Source organism: Tupaia chinensis, unplaced genomic scaffold, assembly GCF_000334495.1.
Source record: "Tupaia chinensis unplaced genomic scaffold, TupChi_1.0 Scaffold000602_1, whole genome shotgun sequence".
NCBI classification, from domain to species: domain Eukaryota; kingdom Metazoa; phylum Chordata; class Mammalia; order Scandentia; family Tupaiidae; genus Tupaia; species Tupaia belangeri.
The window spans coordinates 175,382-180,993 of record NW_006160120.1 but is presented as its reverse complement, the minus strand read 5'-3'; positions in this window follow the sequence as shown (position 1 = coordinate 180,993).

The window sequence follows — 5,612 nt, the reverse complement described above, 5'->3', positions numbered from 1 at the left end:
AGAGAGAGACAGAGAGACAGAAAGTGGGAAATCACTCCCTAGGAGGGATGGCCATGCCACAAACCCCCTCTCCTCCATTCTCCTCTCAGGATCTTGGGCACACAGGCACTCGCTCCTGGCATGAGTTTAAGCCACTGGGTCCAGAATTTGAACCTTGTTCGACTACAGCGACATAGCCATTATGCCAACTGCTGGTCCCCTACCAGCTTCGTTTCTCATTTTCCTACTGTCTCTCTGTCTCTCTATGGTCAAATTAAAATAATAATAATGATAATGATGATGAATAAAATAAAATAAAATAAAATAATTCTAAAAAAAAAAAGGAAAAAAGAACTCTAGGTTTGCATCAAGTATTTCCCAAGGCTGAGACTTCAAAAAAAATATAAAAAGATTCTGATTCAGTAATCAGTGGGGTCCGGAATTGGATGTTAGCAAGATCTCCGGTTTTAGAAATCAGCAGGCATGGCCCCGCCTGCCGTGGTAACCCAGAGAGGATCAGAGATTCTCCCCCCGCCCCGACATAGTTGAAGCAATTGAGAACACTTTGCCAGGAAGTATCCAGAACCAATTTCCGCAGTTCTTCCTTCCCCAGAGCTGCGGACACATTGCTTCAAAGAACATGCTGAGAAAGAGAGTCCCAGACACCCTCCCGGAGGAGCCATTTCGCAGGGCTGCAGAGCCCCAGGGCTGCGGCCGGGCTGGGCCTGCTCCGATGGCCTGAACCCTGGGACACCCTCATTTAGATGCGATCTGCATATATTTGCATACTGAGTTCCAGAGCCGCCTCCCTCCCGGAGCCGCAGACCCTGTGGCATGTTAGGGGGAAAATAAAACTAATGTATTCACGAAGCCTGCTGAGATGTGTTCCAACCTGAACTTCACGCAGCGCTGGGACTTGACATACCTGAAGCCTGGAGAGGGGGTTGTGTGGAATGAAGGGAAAATGGCACCGGGCTCAATGTGGATGCAGCTGGAAGGCCAGTGCAGGGGAGCACTAGAGGCCTGGGGGTCTGGAAGGCCATTCCCAGCCCAGCTCCTGGTGAGAAGCAGGGAAAGGGTTTCTCTAGTGGGAAAGGACAGGGAGGCCAGTCAGGGCTGGGCGCATCCTCTGTCAGAGGGTGGGTGAGGTTCTTCCCCAGCCTCATAGGGGGCCTGGCTTGGAGACCACCCATAGCCTCTCTGGATCCAAGCCTGAGTTCCAGAAAGAGGCCTTCAGGTGACAGCTAGGCTGGGTGCTGGAATCTGACAGGCCTTGGACGTCACCTGTGTGGCCTGGGGTAAATGACTTGCCATTCTCGAAGCTCCGTTTCCTCATCTTTATAATGGGAGCCTGGAATCTCTCTTCCAGGCCCCTTCCGAGGCTGAGAAAGAATCCACTAATGGGTGATAGATCTGCGAATAGATTTTCCAGAAATCTATACCAGCATGACAAAACTTAATGGCTCCTGGGGGGTGACAGTGGTGCGGTGGTAACAACGCGATGCTCTGTGGGGCTGACCTACATGGGAAGGTCCCAAGGTCACGTCCAGAGACCTCCCTGAGTACACCAGACACGTGAGTGCCCGTGATCCGGGCCTCGTCCAGGCTGAGGGTGAATCACGGAGTCAAGACCCCATTGATGGCGCTGTCTCTCTGTCTCTCTCACAGCATGAAATAAACAACTGTCAAAAACAAAAATAAGGGGCCAGCAGATGGCATAATGGCTACGTTATGGCTACAGTAGAGCCTGGGCCCTCGCTTTCTCCTCCAGCCCTCTGCCTCCTGACCAACTCTGCTGCTTTCCTGCATGTCCCTGCATGCCCTGGTATGCACGCCTTCTTGGAGACTGTGAGTCCCACACTATCTTCTCCATGGCGGTCATCTCCTGGCCAGTCAGCCTCACCATACCACAATAAAAACAAAGTCCCAGGGCCAGCCAGTGGTGTGGTGGTTAAAGCAGCTGGATCCCCCATGGCCGACTGCATGGCTTAATCCAGACTTTAAAGACCTTATCTCCAGACAGTCACATTCTGAGGTGCTGGGGGTTAGGACTTGAACACAGGAATTTGCAGGAGGACCCAGTTCAGTCCACAACCCCCTCCATCCTCTGCATTTTCTCACAGCCTCTGTCTCATCCTCCACTCTGTCACTGCAATAGCTCAGCCCCTCTAGAACCCAGCACCCACTCTCCCGACCAAGCTCAGGAAGCGCCCATAGCTCCCCAGCGTCTTCAGAATAAAGTCTGAACTCTCTTGCTTGGCATCCAAGGCCCTCCTGAACTTGACTCCAGTGTGCTTTCACAACTCTTATAATTAAGGTAAAGAGAAACGGTAATGTAGTCTAGTGCCTTGCCATGTGAAGTTTAGCTCATGGACCTGCAGCATCACCAGGGAGCTGGTTAGAAATGCAGAATCTCAGGCCAGACCCCAGACCTGCTGGATCAGAATCCGCATAACTTGCACTGGATCCTCAGGTGATCTACAAGCATGTGGAAGTGTGAAAGTTTAAGACACCAAATTATCCGAAGGAGGACTCATAAGAGCAGGACTCACCTTGAAGCAGGACTCAACCAGAAACTTGATTTTGCCCTGATGGAACCATCAAATTCACAGGAGTCTGGAATGCACAGCAGGCAACAATTCTGTTCTTAAAAAAAAAAAAAAAAGTTTGCAAAGTTTCCAACAGTAGGTGACAGAAAGAGTAAGAGAGACAGGCACCCTAACAGGGTCCTGCACCTCAATTCTCCCTTCCTCAGCATTCTTAGCCAGCCAAGACCAAGAGTGAACTTGCCCACACCCAGTGTGTGAAGATTGGGCAGGGAATCGAACCCACTTGAGAAGTACATTACTGCTGGGAACCAGCAGGTGGCGTGGTGGTTAAGGCGTTGGATACTCCCACATGGCCAAACATGGTTTGAGTCCCGGACCTGGTGGCTTGCTTTCTCACTTCCCCCCCGCCCCCTGTGTCTCTCTCTGGTCAAATTAAAATAAAATGAGGACCAGCAGTTAGCATAATGGCTATGTCGCTGGACTCCCATGTAACTGACTGAGGTTCGCGTCCCAGACCCAGTGGCTGAAAACTCACACCGGGCGCGTGTGCGAGTATGCCCAAGACCCCGAGAGGAGAATGGAGGAGAAGGGATTGTGGCATGACCATCCCCCCTGGGGGGTGATTTCTCGCTTCCGTCTCTCTGTCTCTCTCTGTCTGTCTGGCGAGCGCATGCACCCTATAGCAACAACCTCTCCAAAAAATAAAAAATAAAGTGAATGAATAAATAAAATAAAATAAATAATTACTAAAAAACAAAGAAGTACATTACTGCTATGCCACTGAGCCAGCCAGCCTGACATTCTGAACAAACTTGATTTCTTTTTCCTTGAGATGTTTGTTATAGGGCATGTGCACTTGTTGAAGATATAGAGAGAAACAGAGAGAGGGTGAGAAGTCTCCCCCCAGAGGGGATGGCTACACTGCAATCCCTTCTCCCCCATTCTCCTCTCGGATTTTGGGCAAGCATGTACATGTGCCTGGTGTGAGTTTCGAGCTACTCCATATGGGACTCGAACTGTCGTTGGCCATGTGGAAGTCAAGAGTCTCAACCACTACACCACCTGCTGGCCCTCTGAACTTAATTTCTTAAGGCGAGGGCCAACCCAGTAATTAAGTGCTGTGTATAGGGAGCTGAATCCCACATGGTCAACCATGGTCAAATCCACCCCAGTGGCTTGAAAACACATACTGGGTGCTTGTGCATATGGGTCCCAAATCCTGAGGGGATGGAGAAATAGAGGAAAAAGGATTGCAGCATGACAATGCCCTATCTGGGGGCTCTGCGTGTGTGTATCTCTAGTGAGCACATACACTCTCTAGAAAAAGTAAGAATAATAAAAGAATGGTGCTCTGTTTCTCAAGGGTATTAAGAATGCCTAACTAGCAGGTATAAGCAAATGAGAGAATTGCCCAAGATGGCCCCCGATGGGCTCTCCCTGCTGAGTGCCAGACAGGGTGCTGGGTGTTGCTCTGTCCTGGAGAGCTCACAAACCAGGCGAGGAGATGGATCATGAGACAAGGCATCGAACAACTTACTGCTGTATGTGCCCAGGCCACCCACCCACACTCAGCACTTCAACCCTGAACCTCAGTTCTCCGACACACCACACCAAGCGCCAGCCTCTGAGTCTTTTCACTGTCTCCCTCCGTCTCTAACTCTTCCCACGCCTCTGTGCTCCATACCCCCTTTGCATGGCTCAATCTTATTCATCTAGATTTCAGCTGAGATGTCATTTCTTCCAGGAAAACGCTGCTGACCACCCACCTGGGAAGGCTGACCTCTTCCGTACTCCCATGACTCCCCTCAGCTCACCACTTCCCTTATTGTGGCGCTTTTCATAATTCAGCGTGAATTTCCTGTTTATTTGTCTCTCTCTCCTCCCAGGGTAAGATCATCAAGAGGGCAGGACCCTTAACTGCTGAGTTCCCTGTATTCTTAGTTTTTATTTTTTTTCTTTTAAGAATTATTTTATTTAGCTTTATTTATTTATTTACTAACTTATTTTAATTTGACCAGAGAGGGACAGAGAGAGAAAGACAGAGGGAACTAGCAGTTGGCGTAATGGCTATGTCACTGGACTCCCATGCAGTCAGCCATGTTTCGAGTCCCGGACCTGGTGGCTTAAACTCACACTGGGCGCGTGTGCGTGCGTGCTCAAGATCCTGAGAGGAGAATGGAGGAGAAGGGATTGCGGTGTGGCTATCTCCTCAGGGGGTGATTTCTTGCTGTCTGTCTTTTTGTCTCTGTCTTTCTGGCAAGTACACACGCCCTATAGCAAAAACCTCTCAAAAAAAAAAAAAAAGAAAAAAGAAAGGAAGGAAGGAAGGAAGAAAGAAAGAAGGAAGGAAAGAAGGAAAGAAAGAAAGAAAAGAGAGAGAGAAAGAGAAAGTGAGAAAGCAAGCCTCTGGGTCCAGGACTCAAACTGCAGTCAACCCGCCATGTGCGAGTCCAGCGCCCTTAACCACCATGCCACCTGCAGGCCCTCAGGTGTTTCTTAATGATAGAAACAGAATAGTAATACTCGTCAACTGTCTTGCACTCATACCATGGGCTGGCACTGTCCTAGTAGCTGCTTATGTAATTAACAATTCATTTAAGCCTCACAGCTGCCCAGAGAAGGGGTGCAATTATTATTATTTTTTAAGATTACTTATTTCTTATCTTCATAAACAAGAGAGACATTCAGGGAGACAGAGAGAAAGACACCCTCCCAACAGGATTTTCACCCCAGGACCCACCCCTAACTTCAGCTAGCCCCAATTACAGGCATGCACATAGCCAGCATGTTCAGAGAGGTCTCCGGACATGCACCTGGAACCTTCCATGTGGGTCAGCCTTGCCCAGCATTATGCCACTGCTGCACCACACTGTGGCCCCCAAGGCGGGTACTGTTAATTTTCCCCATTTTCCAGGCGTGGAAATACAGACAGAGAGAAGTTAAGGGACTTGCCCAAGGTCACACAGCCAGTAAGTGGCAGAGCAGGGGTTCAAACCCAGGCAGCCTGGCAGCAGAAAATATATCTGAAGAGAGTGGGATTAATTCCAGTGGGAGAGGTCAGTGGTCAAGGAAGGCATCAGCAGG